Raw genomic sequence first — 17,810 nt, 5'->3', positions numbered from 1 at the left:
TTCTTTATGACCATTTTTTTGGTTTGTTTTTTAGATTCCATGTATATGTGTTAGCATATGGTATTTGTTTTTCTCTTTCTGACTTACTTCACTCTGTATGACCGACTCTAGGTCCATCCACCTCACTTCAAATAACTCAATTTCGTTCCTTTTTATGGCTGAGTAATATTCCATTGTATATATGTGCCACATCTTCTTTATCCATTCATCTGTTGATGGACACTTAGGTTGCTTCCATGACCTGCCTATTGTAAATAGAGCTGCAATGAACATTGTGGTACATGACTCTTTTTGAATTATGGTTTTCTCAGAGTATATGCCCAGTAGTGGGATTGCTGGGTCGTATGGTAGTTCTATTTTTAGTTTTTGATGGAACCTCCATACTGTTCTCCATAGTGGCTGTATCAATTTACATTCCCACCAACAGTGCAAGAGGGTTCCCTTTTCTCCACACCCTCTCCAGCATTTATTTTTTGTAGATTTTTTGATGATGGCCATTCTGACCAGTGTGAGATGATATCTCATTGTAGTTTTGATTTGCATTTCTCTAATGATTAGTGATGTTGAGCATTCTTTCATGTGTTTGTTGGCTGTCTGTATATCTTCTTTGGAGAAATGTCTGTTTAGGTCTTCTGCCCATTTTTGGATTGGGTTTTTCATTTTTTTGTTATTGAGCTGCATGAGCTGCTTGTAAATTTTGGAGATTAATCGTTTGTCAGTTGCTTCATTTGCAACTATTTTCTCCCATTCTGAGGGTTGTCTTTTCATCTTGTTTATGGTTTCCTTTGCTGTGCAAAGCTTTTACATTTCATTAGGTCCCATTTGTTTATTTTTGTTTTTATTTCCACTTCTCTAGGAGGTGGGTCAAAAAGGATCTTGCTGTGATTTATGTCCTAGAGTGTTCTGCCTATGTTTTCCTCTAAGAGTTTGATAGTGTCTGGCCTTACATTTAGGTCTTTAATCCATTTTTAGTTTACTTTTGTGTATGGTATTAGGGAGTGTTCTAATTTCATTCTTTTACATGCAGCTGTCCAGTTTTCCCAGCACCACTTATTGAAGAGGCTGTCTTTTCTCCACTGTATATTCTTGCCTCTTTTATCAAAGATAAGGTGACCATATGTGCGTGGGTTTACCTCTGGGCTTTCTATCCTGTTCCACTGATCTATATTTCTGTTTTTGTGCCAGTACCACACTGTCTTGATTACTGTAGCTTTGTAGTATAGTCTGAAGTCAGGGAGCCTGATTCCTCCAGCTCCGTCAAACACAATCTGTAAGGAAGAATATAAACATATAGCCTTTTAAAAAATTTTTATTTATTTATTTTATGGCTGCATTGGGTCTTTGTTGCTGTGCACATGCTTTCTCTAGTTGCGGTGAGTGGGGGCTACTCTTTGTTGTGGTGCATGGGTTTCTCATTGCGGTGGCTTCTCTTGTTGTGGAGCATGGGCTCCAGCTGCACGGGCTTCAGTAGCTGTGGCCCAAGGTCTTCAGTAGTTGTGGGTCGCGGGCTCTAGAGCACAGACTCAGTAGTTGTGGCGTGTAGGTTTAGTTGCTCCACGTCATGTGGGATCTTCCCGGCCTAGGGCTCGAACCCGTGTCCCTTGCATTAGCAGGCGGATTCTTAACCACTGCACCACCAGAGAAGCCCCTAAACATATAATCTTAAAAAAAAAAAAAAAGAAAGTTCTTGTTCAACTCTTGAGTTCCTGGCATCATAGATATGTGACCATGCCTAAATGAGCTAATTCATCTGCATCATTTATGAGCAAATTCATATTCATCCTTTAAGAGCTGGTTCATGTGTGTCATTTATGAGCTGATCCATGTGCATTGTTTAGGACATGGTAAGCACTCAACAAACATTAGTTATTATCTAGTTATTATTGTCCTTCTGGGTCCTTAGGAGGTGGGTGTGGAATGGACGTGGTGGGGGGCACTGGTGGAGACTGGAGGAGTCTGGATGCTGATGGGGATGAGGCTGGAGCACCACAGGTGGCTAGGATGCCCTCCTGGTCCTCCCAGCTGTGTAATTCAAGCAGCTCCAGCTTGATAGCAGTTTTTGAGTCATGGGGACAGAGGAGAATTTTTCTTAATTGAGCGGGAGCTAATGAGAGCTGTATTTCTTTGAATCTGCCCATTGGATGAGAACAAACATTAATTACCACTGGGCTGGAAAGGCCAGATACAATTTGCCGAAGAGAGGACATCTTCCCCCATCAGTTATAAAGCAGTGTGCAGAGGACCGGAGCACATTCAAACAGCGAAAATCCATCACCAGCTGTGGCATTAAATACAGAGCAAAAGCCCCATAAACGGGATCCATGTGTGAAGCAATTAAACGTGGGCTGCCCCGGCAGCCACCTCTGTTAGAGCTTTCAAGGCTCAGCAACTTGTAGGATGACTGAAGAATAATAATGCGCTAGTTTTCTTTGTGGCCACAAAGAAGCCTGCAGAGGGGGAGCTGGTGTCTCCTAATTGCAGCAAGATTTGGATGGCGCTGTCACCTGGGTCCCCAGGGAGGGTGGGGCTGGCTCTCCCCTGATGCCTCCTGCCAGCTCCCTCTGCCACAGGGGACCCCATGGTCTGCTGGTGGCTGCAGTTAGGCACATTCGACACACTTGGCGGGAAACCCGGGCTCCACGGAAGCAATAGAGACCCGGCTGCTGCTGCTTCTTTTTAATAGTAATGCTTCCTACCATTTCACGTTTCACAGCTCCCATCCCTCCAAATGCCAGCTTCCCTACTCCAGTTTGGGAGCCCGGAGGGCGTTTCTAAGTCATGGGGGCTCAGTGAAGTTGGTGGATATCCTCAGTATGTTTCTGAGATGCTGTAGTTGGCTGGGTTTCTGGTAATAGCTAAGTCCCTCCATGTTATGCCAGTAATTTGAGGCACTGAGGACACCACCTTAACCCAGGAAGGACAGGCCAGGATAAGGTCTAGGGGTGGAGGAAGGGTAAAGGAAGTGCTACGGGGTTTCTCTTTCTCCTCTTCATGACCATTTCCTTCAAGAACTGGGAACTTGAATCCCATTGGCTCCAACAGGGCGTCTCCAGAGCAGACCCAGGGCCTGCTGGACCCTGGGCGTGTCCGGGTGTGTCCAGGTGTGCAGCATCTTCTGGCTCACCCTGTCAGCTCCACCCTCCTGGTCGAGGGGCCCCTGCAGTCCCTGCTCCAAGGCCTTTCCAAGATCCTGCTCTGCTTCATGTCCCTGGGTTCCTGGGAAGATGGGGGCAGGTTGTCTCCTGTCACCTGGGCCCCCAAAGCATCGTTGCCTGTGGAGCCGAGACCGTGTGGCTCAGTGGTTAAGAGTTTGACCACCTGTGTTAGAATCTTGACTGCACGTCTTACTGTGTGTCTTTGAGGTAGCTGCTTACCCTCTCTGTGACTCGGTTTCCATATCTATAAAATCTGGACAATAGCTGTACCTACCTCAGGGATTGCTGTCAAAATTAAATGACATTATGTATGTAAAGTGAATGGAATGGTGCTTTCTGTGTAAGGAGCCCCCCGGTCCCTGAACATAGCTACCTCATGCTTTGACCTAAGACCTCCTTCTTGGGGCTCAAATCTAGCCCCAAGAAGGCTGGACTTGGTTGGTTGGCAGATGTGGGAGGGCACTGCCATGTTGTCCCCATCTCATCCTCACCTCTTGCTTTTGCACCAGCAACTTTCCCCTCCTCGTTCTGGTACAAAAGAAATTCAAAAGCTCCCAGGTATGTCAGCATAGCAGCCTACCTGTGTGAACCAGTCTGGCCCTGTGAACAACACTGGATCATTTGGGGCATCCTCTGTAGGCCCACGTACACACTCTGACAGTCCTTGGGACTTTCTCACCCATCTTGCCACTTAAAGCCCGTGGGTCACATTTGAATTCCACTCCTAAGTGTGTTGCCATGATCACCAGGATGACTTAGGGTAAAGACGGGCATTTACAAATATTCTCACCCCTTAGTTTCTGCTGGACGCTGTCAGGCCAAACCAATATGTATCAGCTGTGCCTCGGAAAGGTAGTTCCCCTCCTGAAGAACTACACAGCCCTCAATAGCAAGGGTTTCTCCTGGGCGCTGAGTGGTGTTACTACCCTTCCAGTGGCAGGAACTCCTTCTGAACTTTCCTCTGTTAGGAGGGAACTGGGGGAAGTTTTGTTCTGTCTGTGCTCCTGGCTGGACCCGAGCTCCTGCATTTTGACCCCAGACATTTTCTAGCCCTGCTGGGCTTTTGGGGGATGGTGAACATGAGTTATTTGCCACTTTTGGTCTACGTGTGGATGTCAGTTATGATTTACATTTTTATTAAGCAATCTCGATTCTTATTCCCTTTCTTTTCATCTTCAAATGACTATTTTAACCCCTCTTTCATCTTTTCCTTTTGACTTATAATTGCTTTTCCCCATCCTTTTAAAAAATAGTTTTATTGAGGTACAATTGATAAACAAAGAACCGCACATAATTACTGTAGACAATTTGATAAGTTTGAACATCTGCGAAAGATCACCACGATTGAGACAATAGTCATATCCAATATCTCCCAAAGTTTCCTTGCGTTCCTCCAACCCCATCACCCAGTTCACCCAGTTTGTTTTACATGGCAAGAAAACTTAATCTTTTTTATTATGAGGTTCCCTCTCTTTCTACATTAAAATATTTATTGGCAATCGTTTGATAGTATTTGGACTTTCAGTGTTGTTCAAAAAATAAACGAAGGCACATGACAAATTTTAAGAGTTTATTTGAACAAATACCTATTTGAATCAGGGAACATCAAACCGGAAGTGGTTAGGAATGCTCCGCTGACAGGAGCTGGGGAGAGACATTATACAGAAAAGGCAGAAACAAAGTGAGAAAATTATTGGTTGGCTGTAGCTTAGAACCAGATGGCTGTTTGTGATTGGTTGTCTTTAGGTTTTGATTTCGAAACTTGAGGCACTTTCAGGCTTAGAATACGGTTTGCTTACATAGGCTGCCATGGCATTGGTGCCACCTCTGTCTGATGGCCTCCTTGTTTAACTAATTTAAAGGTAGCAGTTGAATCAGATTGTTTATCAATTAAAATTGGACAATAATTTAACCATCTATATTTATTTAAAAAATAAAAATACCTTTTGTTTAAAAAAATAGAAGTTCATTGAAGGACTAAAGCACAATCTCTGCTTTAAGGAGGTGAGTCCCACAATTTGGAAACCAATGATTTAGGGATAGCACACCTAACCCGTACCCCGCCCCCGACTCTCTACCCCCCCCTCTTTCACACACACACACACACACACACACACAGAGTAACTGATAGACCGATATTAATCAGTGATTGTTTTTTCCAGCTCAACTGAGGTTCTAGGGTAGAGATAAAAATATGGTCTATGGGGATCCCACTATTTGGACTGGCTGCTCTCACTAGCAACATGCCCCTGGGGGATCCATTCGGTCACTCTGAGCCTGAGTTTCCACATCTTTAAAATACACAAATTTGACTTCTTATTCTATAAGATCACTTCCAGTCCTTTCACCAGAAGAGCTCCAATTTGCAGTGGTCATTTATCCACAAGCAACAAAGTCAGGGACTTATTTGCATACAAATAGAACGCTAATCAGGAGATGCAGATAAAGGCCCTCACAATCTGGATGGGCTGTGAGGACACCATCCTTCTGGAGGTGCCCAGACAGGGCCAGTTCAGGCAAGAGAAATGAACCCAAGCTGGAGCAGCAGAGTGCTGTCAGTTATCGGAGGCTCCAGGCGCACAAAACGGTCTCTGACTCTCCAGTACTTAGCCTGGCGGGGAGGGCTTACTGCTCCAGCCCTGGAATTTGAAACCATTATCTACCAGAGCAGTGAGATTAAAAATAATGTCTGGGCCTGAAGGACAGCAGCTAGCAGTCCGCCACGTGATGACCTGATTGCTCGCAGAAAGGCGTCTTTGGCAGAGCAGAAGCCAGGAGACCAAGGTAGATGATTTGTGACCTCTAGCAGATCACCAGGGGCACTTCAGGAAAGTTCCTTCGACTCTCTGCAACTGAGTTTTAGTCTTCATTTTGAAAATAGTTATTATCCGACTTCTTCTTATCTCACTGTGCTGTTACAGGAATAAAATAGAATAACATGGCAACGGTGCTTTGGAAAATTAGAAATACGTTCCATGTAAAGCGTCAATTTTCAGGCAACCAGTATCAGCATGGATTATATGCACTATACTGTGAACGGTAGTAACAGCCAACATTTGTAAAGCACTTACTATGTGGCAGCATTGTGGTGGGTGTTTTAAATAAATCAATGTACTTAAACGTTACAACCTCTGAGATAGGTATCACAATTATACCCATTTAGGAGATTAGAACATGGAGGTAAAGTGATTGGCTCAAGGTCACATCCAGTATGTGGCTGAGCTGAGGCTCCACCTCCCTCTAGAACCTGCCCTTCGAACAAGGTCGTATGCCCCTCAACAAAAAGCACGGTAATGAGCCTCTTCAGAAAGAAATACAACCTTTCCTGTGATATACAGTTCACTTGAGATAATATTATAGTCTTGGTATATATTTCAGTTAATATTATATAAATATATCCCATGTCTTTAAAAACTATTCCTAGACATAACTGAAGGGTGCATATCATTATATTGAAAGGAATTACTATAATCTACTTAACCTGTGGTTCAACATTTAGTTTTTTTCCATTATAAATAATCTTAAAATAAACATCTTTGTCTATAATTCGTGTCATTTCTCAAAAGTGGAGTTTTTGTGTTTAGAAAGCATATATGTGATTTTATTTAAAAATTATTTTATGCAAATTTTCACGTATGTCTAAAAGTAGGGAGAATGATCTAATGAATCCTGGTTTCCCATCACCAGCTTCAACAGTCATCCACACCCAGAAAACCTTGTTTCATCTATCCCCTCCCCTCCCCTCCCCATCCCAAGTTATTTTGAAACAAGTCCCAGATGTTATTTCATATGTAGATATTTCAGTATGAATCTCTAAAGGACAAAGATTGTCTTAAAAAATACCTGTACTGGGCTTCCCTGGTGACGCAGTGGTTGAGAGTCCGCCTGCCGATACAGGGGACACGGGTTCATGTCCCAGTCTGGGAAGATCCCACATGCCGCGGAGCAGCTGGGCCCATGAGCCATGGCCGCTGAGCCTGCGCGTCCGGAGCCTGTGCTCCGCAACGGGAGAGGCCACAGCAGTGAGAGGCCCGCGTACAGAAAAAAAAAACAAAAAACAAAAAAAAAACCTGTACTATCATTGTCACATCTAAAATTTTTAACAATAATTCTTTAATATTGTCAAACATCCTGTCAGTTCACATTTCCTTGACTGTTTTACATATTTGAATCAGTACCCAAGTTAGTTCCATACACCTGATTGAGTAATAAGTTTTTTAGATCTCTTTATAGCTGTCTACTCCTTCCCTCCCTTCCTCTCTCTCTCACTCTCTCTGCTCTATTTTCTTCTGTTGGAGAAACTAGGTCCTTTTCCCTATAGAGTCCACAGAACTTAATATGTTCTTTTCTGCCTCAGATCTCTTATAGGCTGGTAATTAGCTCTAGAAACTTGATCAGACTCCTATCTTCCCAGGTGGAATCTTCTTCCCAGTGCACCTCTCAAGTTGGAAGGTTCACTTTGACTGAACACACCTGAGTTAGGTACTCGTACAGACCCATCAAGCATGGTGACCAAAATGATGGAATTATTCTGATTGGTTGGCAGGGGAAGTGGGCACTCATCCAAACCACCTGAACTGCTGAAGGTGTGTGTGTGTGAATCCTCAAACAAAATCGGGGCTTTCAAATACAGATTCTTGAACATGGTGTGATGGGTGCTGTGATGGCTAATGTTATGTGTCAACTAGACTGGGCCGATGGAAGCCCAGAGAGCTGGTCAAACATTATTTCTGGGTGTGTCTGTCGAGGGTGTTTCTGGAAGAGATGAGCTTTTGAATCAGTAGACTGAGTGAAGAAGATCTGTCCTCAGCAGTGTGGGCGGGCATCATCCCATCCGCTAAGGGCTGGAAAAGAACAAAAAAGCAGAAGACGAATTTCCTCACTTTTCTAGAGCTGGGACATGCAGCCTTCTGGTTCTCAGCCTCCAGTCTCAGACTGAATTATTCCACCAGCTTTCCTGTTCTCCAGTTGCAGCTGGCAGACTGTGGGACTTCTCGACTTCTGTAAGTGTGTTAGCCAATTCCTGTAATAAATCTCCTCTAATATACACATCTCGATATGTCCTACTGGTTCCGCTTCTCTGGAGAACCCTGACTAATACAGATGCTAAAAGGCCGAAAACAGTAAGTGCTCACTATAATTATTTTGGAGCCCAAACTGTAGATCTCGTGCCTGAGGGGTCAGCCCACCACAGAGGAAGGTACCCATTTCTGATGCAGAGAAGGTGTGGGTCACGTAATCATTGCACATTTCAGCTAGAACGGACTTAAAGAAATTTTTGTCCAAGTCTGCCATTAGATAACAAAGGAAACTAGAATCCCACAGAGGCTAAGCGCCCTGCCCAGATCACACGACTGGAACGTGGATCTTTGATTCCTTGGTCAGGGTCCCTTCCTCTGAACCATTGCCATTCTTATCTTAAGATATATAACACAGTCCTGCCAGGACTGACCAAGAATGAACTTAGAACGTTCCCAATGCCATTTTCCTACTAATAATTTAGTCTATTAAGTAACTCTATACCTGCCAGGAAATTGTAGATAACTGAAAAAAAAAAAAAAGAAAGCAAGTAAAGCATGTATGTTCATGTATGTATGTGAGTGTGGTTTTAGCTGATGTATTCACTAATTTTTCCACATATATTCTAACAGCTCAAATATCATTTATCTCTACATCTTCTCCCTTTCACTTCTAAATAATTGTATCTATTGACCATCTTCATTTCAGCCCCATTTTCCTTTAAGGGGACACGCATACCTTCCAAATTATTTCACTACAGAGGAATTCACCTTGATCCTCTTGTAGCCACTGGCCGGTCACCACCTGATGGAAAAACAGGCAGCATTCATTCTGTCTGGCTTTTTGATGCAATGAGCCACATTAATGAAAAAACCCACATAAGTCTTTATCTCATGTCATCCTTCTCTTCTGTCCTGTGTTTATTCTTCTTTGGTGTCTCCCAGGATTTCTCAGGGATGTGAACACAAGGCAGACAAATCTTAGCATCACCCGGGTGTCTCTGGGCGGGTAAGGAGAGGGAGGTGGGAAGGACACTGTGGGTAGGATTTTTCACACGAATGTTTATTCAGTTCATTCACAGAAGCACCTGATTGTATTGAGGAGCTCTGAGTGGGGAGGTGCTGATTTAAGGATTTCTTTCAAAGTTGAAACAAACCTTTGAATAGAGATAAGAAAATAAAAAGCAGCCCCTGACACGCAGGAGCTGGCCTGATGCTCACAGCTAGACCCTGTGTTCTGCTCATGTAAACAATCTCACACTGGGATCTCACACTGGACATGCCGATGTCAGACAAAGTCACTCTGAGACCAAGATGCAGTGAGACCAGAAGGCCACTGTGCTCCCAGAAAACACCACACCTCCTCTCTCTCAGCTAAGATGAGTGAGTGTTGCTTCTTCACCAGTTATAGTTTATCCTTGCTCCAGTCCGCCCTCCCTGTAGTAAGCCTTTGAATATACCAGCCATAGAACACTCCCACTTTCTGACAGCACCCAGTCCAGACCAAACCCCTGTTTCCTTAGGACTTTCTTCTCTCCCCTTACCCACCTATCCCTTCTCATAATTATCCAAGCAGAACCCAAAGTCTAGGATAGCTTCCTTCTACTGCTTCCTTACGGTTGCGCCCCGTGGTTCCTCCGGGCAAGCATCCTCCCTCCCTGCTACGAATAATAAACCCAAGTTCTTCAAGGGTGCTATTTCTGAGGTCTTTGCCGGAGGGCATTGACAGAGGGTCCATTTATAAAACATATCACTAACTTTTATTAAATCATTGACAAATGACATTGAAAGAAAGATTTGAGAACATCCACTCTACTAGTTTTTGTTTTGTTTTGCTTTGTTTTATTATCAACCACAGAGCTCTTTATTCAGAGACAACCTTAGGTGGTGTCCTAGCATGTAAAACAGATCAAAGGGGAATGCTTTGGCCTCAACATGGCAGCTCCTGAGTCCCATTGGCTTGAGTGCCCCCCACAGACACCTTAAGGCACCTCCACGTATCAGACGGACCCAGGTAGAAAACAACTTGTCTAGTCTAAACCCCTCATATTATAAATTAGCAGCAAAGACCCAAATATTGTACGTTCCTGAAAGTCACACTCCTGGATAAGGATACATCTTCGACCAAGATTCTATTTCCTAGGCCAGAGCCAGAATTCCATGGTGGTTCTTTTTTGTTCATGGGAGGCCAGTGCTGGCTCACTTGTGCTAGTGACCTGTTCTGTGCTGTTCACATGGACATCACAGTCTGACTCTTTCCCCATAGACTCCCACTGCATCAGCGCTCTGGCCCCTAGCAAATGGCCAATACTTCTGCTCTTTCCCTTTCCTTCTTACTTGACCAGTGACCGCCATGATTATCATGGTCGTGCCATGATTATAATATAGATTCCCTTTGATGCACACTTCCTGGGAAGAGCTCTATCCATTGGGAATGGGAGTCCCAGTTAAAAGTGTTTGGTCCTTTTTGCTAAAGATCTACCTGAACTCTAAATACATGAATCCTTGAGGCAAGAGCACCAGTGAAGAGAGCAAGATGGGCTTGGGGCATTAGTGAACAGAAGACCGAGAATCATGGCCTCAGTGAATAGCTTGGACCACCTCATTAGGCATGGAGTCGATGAAGTGTGAGTTTCCTTCACACAGCGTCCTCACTCGTAGAGAAAGTAATGACTCTTCCTGGCTGGCGCTCTGCTTGAGGATGTTGTAAAGATAGATGGGTATTGGAAAGTGATTTAAACTCACTGAAAGAAAAGGGGTGCAGACATCCAGGAGGATCATGCAGAGAAGTAACTTCGGCAATATTTGTTGCAATGCCCGTCACGTTCAGAGGTGATGTCTGTTGTGGGTGGCTGGGATGTAACATGAAGTGAGAATCTTTTCTGTAGGTCCCTGCTCAGACAGAGCAAGGGTCAGCCCTAATGAGGGGGGTGGGACTCAGAAAAAAAAAAAAAACATAATGACTTTGTTTTGTATTTATGACGAGGATTCAGATGGAGATTGATGATCTGGCCAAAGGTTTTCCACCTGAATTTCGGCTGGTTCCATTACCTCAGGTCATATGTCTTTCTGGGTCAGGTGTGAAGTAAGTGACCCAGAAACACCAGGATTAGGGATTTGTAAATGGATTTCCTCACCAGACCACTTAGAACATAACCCTCAACAAAATTTATTGTAAAAATATCATTAATGAACACGCTGTTGCCTTTAAGCTTAAGGAATTACAAGTATCACTGAGTGTTTACCAGTTGTCGGGGAATAGTAACCAGGGCTGGAACTAGGTGAGATGAATAAGGCACTCACCTTGGGCACAAAATTTAAGGCAGCATCAACAAATTCAGTAATCAAGATAAATAACATTTAGATGCGATATTAAAAAAAATCAATTCAACAAACTCCATCCCTGCTGTTATTGACAGAAAAATGTTAGCATCTGACTGATGCCTATGAGTGCTCTCCATACATCAACGCCTTTCATTCTGTTCTGCTTCTGTGCATTAACTCATTGTCTTTGTCAGCTCAGGCTGCCATAACAAAGCACCATAGACTAGGCACCTTAAACAACAGACACTTATTTCTCACAGTTCTGGAAGTAGAAGTTCCAAGATCAAGGTGCCAGAGTGGTTCTGGGGAGGACTCTCTTCCTGGCTTGGAGACGGCTGCCTTCTGGTTATGTCCTCACCTGGGAGAGGGAGAGACAGAGAGAGAGACAGAGAGAACTCTGGTCTCTCTTCCTTTTCTTATAAGGACACTAATCCCATCATTGGTACCTCGCAACCTCATCTCAACCTAATCACCTCTCAAAGACCCCACCTCTAAATACCATCACACTGGGGCTTGGGGCTTCAACATATGAATGGGGAGGAGGGGAGATACAAACATTTAGTCCATAATACTCCTTGCATTCGTACACCAGTCCAAAGAGGAATTTACAATAATCCTAGATACGTGGAGACAGTAATTTTCAAAGTGGTACCAAGAGGGACCATCCGAGATTCAGGCAGGAGAATTCTTCCATCCTTCTCCTCATCTAGTCCTGGAGCCCTGGAACATTCGGTGTGGGCTCTTTACCCAACAGCCATCCTATCCCTGTCTCTGCCCCATGGCTTCTTATTTCCTGGCAGATCCATCTTTCCACCGTGATATACACATGCCAGATACGTTTCTAAATTCTCTTGATGATTCTCTTGAAGCTAGTCCTGGCTAAAGGGACCTAAGAGGAAAGGATGCTGTATGTATATGTGAGGGATCTTAAGAAAGGTTGATTTCCTAATCAAAAGAGACTCATAGGAGGAAGCACCAATATTTTTCACTGAATGTGGTCATGATGATAGGTGATGCCTGGCTCTGCAGCAGTGCTCTTGCAGTCCCATGGGTGGACATTCCAACACTGTGAAGTGCAGAGTAAAAGGGTGGAAAGAGCCTTATTGCTATCATTGAACTCCTGCACCAATCTGGGAATCACCCTTCCTCTGGCCTTCTTGTTTTATGACATAGATGTCCTTATTGTTCAAGCTACTTTCAGTTGAATAGGTAGGAACCTGCATCTGAAGACATCCTGGTACTACACTCTTTGCCCCAGCTTCCACTGCACACTCAGGCTCCTTGCTGCTGTGCCCAAGGCAGCTCCCTTGTCACAAACACAGACATAGTTCATAGTCCAGGAAAATTCCTTTTGGCACCAGGCTTAGGACTGCACAGACAGACACACAGACACACAGACACACAGACACACACACACACACACACACACACACACGGTGACTTGATTCACTACCTTTCACTTCAGTGTGTGTGTGTGATGTATTTAAGTTCCCCGGGGAATATTGATGAAAGCACAGAATCCACAGATATGAAGTGACAGTGGCGATGAGCGACTCTGAGTCAGGCGGGTCTGGGTAATGAGTGAGATGCTCCATAGCTGTGTGGGCGGCGTGTCCTTTTTATTCAGGGATTGTTCATGCCTTTCCTGAGGTTCTTGCCAAGGACACATTTATAGTTCCGGCACGAGCAGGAAAATCCAAGATAGGCTGGATTTGCTTCTAAGGGCTAAAGGTGCCTGAAGAGCGGGCTTCTGATGAGGGATGGATGGCATTTCTAATGGCATCAGGAAAGGGAAACTGGGTTTGCATGACTAATTGGATGGATTCTTGATTCCCTGCCAAGGACAGAAGCCTTGGGAGGAAGTGGCCGTGGGATCTTGGAGTAAGAACTAAGCATGGGATCACTAAACATAGTCAGATTTGCACCCTGGACATTAGGAAATCAGATGTCTAAGTTCCAGGGGAAAGAATGCACAAGAGGCTAAGGTCGTCTTGGCTTATGGAGAAGCTGGGCTTGGATGAAGAGTACTGGACAGTCTGGGAAAGGCAGGGCTGGGCGCAGGTGTGAGGCAGTGAAATGGGAAGAGATGGACTCAAGTCAATTCCAGGGGGAGGAAAACCACCATGGAGTCTTCTAGAACATTACTGGTCACCAAAACGCATGGCCACACAGAAAGCAGGCATTCGGGCCAATGCTCCTCACAGGGAAATAGAACTTGAATGCAGCCCAAGCCTGATGACACATCAGAATTATTGGATGGAGAAGCTTCTGTAAAAAGTGCATGCAGACACTCTGAGTCCATCTGTTGGAGGAGGTCGCTGAAAGGACGTGGCCACTGGTTGACCCACGAGCTGGACTTGGGTCATCCGAGGCTCCTGACCACCTTCCCTGTCCTTGGAAGGTATGTTCTGTCCACCGTTCCCATAGTGGGAGCCGTCTTCAAGGACGCAGCCTTGAGAGAGCAGTGTGCAGGTGAGACCATCTGGGCTGTGCACATGACTGTACCCAGTTAAGGCCTCTGTATAAAGGTTTACATTCTGGTGAGAATGTGTGGAGATCTACTGGTCTTGCAGATGCCCAAGACAAGCCTTGCATGTGAGTTCCATTTCTTATTAAACTTGCCACTTGCCAGTCTGGACGGGCTGCTTCTTTTTTTTGTCTCTCCTTGCCCTCAGCGTGGGGATCACCTCACAGGTCAACACCACTCTCCTTCTGCCCCCGGGATTCCAATTCAGTAGTTTCACAGATTCTAATTTAATTGGTCCCTGGAATTTCTATTTTGAGGGAGATTTACAGGTGATTCTGAAGGTCAGACAGGTTGGGAACTTGAAGAATTCGCAGTAAAAGTGTTGGACTCGAGGGTTTGGAGCAGGTGAGGGATATACTGAGGTGAAGCGGGAAGTCGGCCTTGGGGATTGGGGTCAAGGATATGAACTCCCCTCCCAAGAAATTACGGAATCACCCACCCTGGGCTGGACATCCGCAATCCTGGGGAAACCATTACATGTACCTGCCTTACGAGCTCTGTACTGGTGTCCCTATTGTATATCAGATGAAACTGAGGTGCAGAGAGGATAATAGATTTGCCCACCATCACAAGTCCATTAAATGGAGGAAACGGGAAGTGGACCCAGGATTTTCCTTTAAGCAGTGTCTGTGGGAGGGACCTGGCCACGTGCACAAAAAAAGACAGAAACTGGAGAGGAGAGAAGAAAGGAAAGAGGAAAACAGTGGACTTGATTAGAATGAGAGCCAGGAGGCGGAAGAGAGGAAGGTATTCCAAATGAGAGACAAACCTCTCATTTTCTGAAGTTGACTTTGTTGATTCGTCATTTCTTCATCACCATTTCCACAATTACAGCTCACCTCCTTCACTCATGACATTCCTCTGAGTCCTCACTTCCCAACTGTGGGAAACCCTCCTTCTTCCCCTAAACCTGACTGATTCCTTCTTCTCATTCCCTTTCCCACCATCCTCTTGTCACTTGGCGGGATGTCGTGTAATATAGCAGCTCTTCAGCTTTCTTTTTACAGAAGCTTCTCTCCTTCCCGATCCCCCAGGACACAGAGAAAGTAGAGTGCACTGTCGCCTTCTAGAAGGAGTTATGAGTCACTTGTGGGGTATTGGCTTCTTCTAGTTTGTAAATGATGCCTCTTCAGCAGCCAAATATAGAAATCACCCACTTGTCTGAAACAAACAAATCCAAAACAAATTAGTTTTTATGATGCTTTTTGGATATCCTGAAACACTGTACTAAGAACCACGGAAACACGGCTCTAAAAGGGTCAAATACAACATAGCAATGTATACTTACAAGAGCCAGTGTGCCTTTTGAAGCATCTGCCTTTCTAACCATGAGGACTCCAGGACAACTGGGCTCAGTGGCCTTTCAAAGGAAGGAGGAAAATGCCATTCATTATGGATAGTTCAAGTGCACCTTAGAATCCTCTGTCATTCAGTTAGAGCACAGGAAAAATAAATACTGTGCCTGGTCTTCTTTCTAGAGTTTACCATCAATAATAAGGTCTATGTTCTTTAGGTTTCTGCAATAGACATTTTGGGCAGCAATGCATTAAGCCTTAAATTAAAATAGTAATTAAAATATTATGCAAAGCATTCCTTTATTTATAACATACTTATTTATTGTAAAGCAGTTTACTTTCCTCTATGGCTGAGTGTGATGAGTTTCTTTCAGGAGAACCATAAAAGGCCTGCTCAGACAAAGGGTACTGTGCTGTTTTTAAATAAGCAATGTAGCTGTCAGCAGATGGTACGAAGATGGATGACTAATGCATTTTAATGCAGATAATTTATTAGATAATAGGGGTTTCTCCCCTCTAAATTTCTAGTAGGAGGAAATCATTGAGTTTTTCCATTTTAAATTAAAGGCTTTATACAATTTGTCTTTCACTAAGCCTTGCAATGTATGATCCAATTCAATCACGTAACAAACACACTTAGGATGAAGCCCACTGCTGATGCTTCGCCCTCATCCTTTTATGTGGGCTTGAATCCCCACAAACCTCCTGAGAACAAGAACCAAATACAAGCCATGTACTAACGAACGCACCTAGTAGTGTTACTAGTGTATAGTAAGCGCTCCACAAACATTTGTTGGATGAACGATGTGTATGCTGTTGTTTTTATTGGAAACACTAATTCATAGATTCCTTCTGCTGAAGACATGGGTCCTGAACTTGTTTCTCAGTGATGGATTGCTCTCCAATTCACACTGCTTCCTGCTCTCTGTGTTGTCTCTAGTGGTCAGGAAGGGGGCAGATGCAGAGCCAACTGTGGACTCAGGTCTCTGTGCTCACAGACATGGTTAACTCCTTTGCCTACTTGGGTTAAGAATAAATGAGCCCTGGGCTTCCCTGGTGGCGCAGTGGTTAAGAATCCACCTGCCAATGCAGGGTACACGAGTTCGAGCCCTGTTCTGGGAAGATCCCATATGCCGCGAGCAACTAAGCCCGTGTGCCACAACTACTGAAGCCCGAGCACCTAGAGCCCGTGCTCCACAACAAGAGAAGCCACCACAATGAGAAGCCCACGCACCACAATGAAGAGTAGCCCCCACTCACCGCAGCTAGAGAAAGCTCGCGTGCAGAAACAAAGACCTACTCAAGGTGGCCAAGAGTTTGAGATGACCTGGGTGAAGCGCCATAGCAATTCTTCTTAAACATATATCTAACAGCAAAAAAAAGTAAGTTTAAGCAGAATTGTCTCTGGCAGAGACTGGGGCACGTAGCCCAAAGGGGTTTATGGAAAGGAAAACTTTTCCTTGAAGTCTTATTTTATGAGACTCATTTACAAAGTGGGTGCAAGTTCACATTGTAAACCATAAAGTATCTGTTACAATAAAATAAAACAAGGCAAACAAAGCAGAAGTTTCCTGCCCATCTTTGGTTATTACTGAATTGAATATAATTTCTGGAAAAGTAGCCTGAGTTTCAACTGACATGATGCCACATTTTCAGCCATAGTTTGTGCAACCCTGGGTAAGTGTCTCTTCCTGAGAGGTTAAGCCACTTGTGTCACGTGGTGATCAATTTTCTGTGTTAAACTTGGCTAGTCCCTGGTACCCAGATTTTTGCCAAACATTATTTTAGATGTTTCTGTGAATTTATTTTTTAGAAGAGGTTAATGTTCAAGTCAGTAGACTTTAAGTAAAGCCGGTTACCCTCCATAATGTGGCTGGGTGGGCCTCATCCAATCAGTTGAAGGACTTCTCCCTGGGGGGAAGAGGGAATTCTGCCAGCAGACTGCCTTTAGACTCAAATTGCAACTCTCCCCTGGGTCTCCAGCCTGCCTGCCTACCCTGCAGACTTTGAACCTTCCAGTTTCTACATTCAGGAAAGCCAGTCCTTTAAAATAAATGTCTCTCTCTCTATGTACATATATTATTGGTTTTGCTTCTCTGGAGAACCTGACTCATTTAAGTTGTGATAGGTCATGTGTGGATGGGAAGGGTAACTGATTTATTGGTCACCAGTCGAGGAAATAGGCCTCAATTCTTTTTCAGAGAAGAAAAATGACTACGGTATTCTCTATTTATGCTGGAATTTTTGAGGGCAAGCATTTCAAAGGTTTCCATTAAATAGTTGGTAATATCAGTGTCACTGGAGATGTGTAATAGACTTAAGGAGGTCAGGGGAAGCATTTGGAGTCATTCTCAAGGCCAGTGGCCTTTGCTGTCTGTTCGGTTATCCTCAGGGTTAGGGATGGGCTAAAACAAAATACCTTTTGTTAGGATCGTTAGGATAAAACAAAATACCTTTTGAACTAGGATTCAAAAATGGCGATATTTGTGGA

Source organism: Globicephala melas, chromosome 3 (genome assembly GCF_963455315.2).
Source record: "Globicephala melas chromosome 3, mGloMel1.2, whole genome shotgun sequence".
Lineage (NCBI taxonomy): Eukaryota > Metazoa > Chordata > Mammalia > Artiodactyla > Delphinidae > Globicephala > Globicephala melas.
This window is presented reverse-complemented; position numbering follows the sequence as displayed.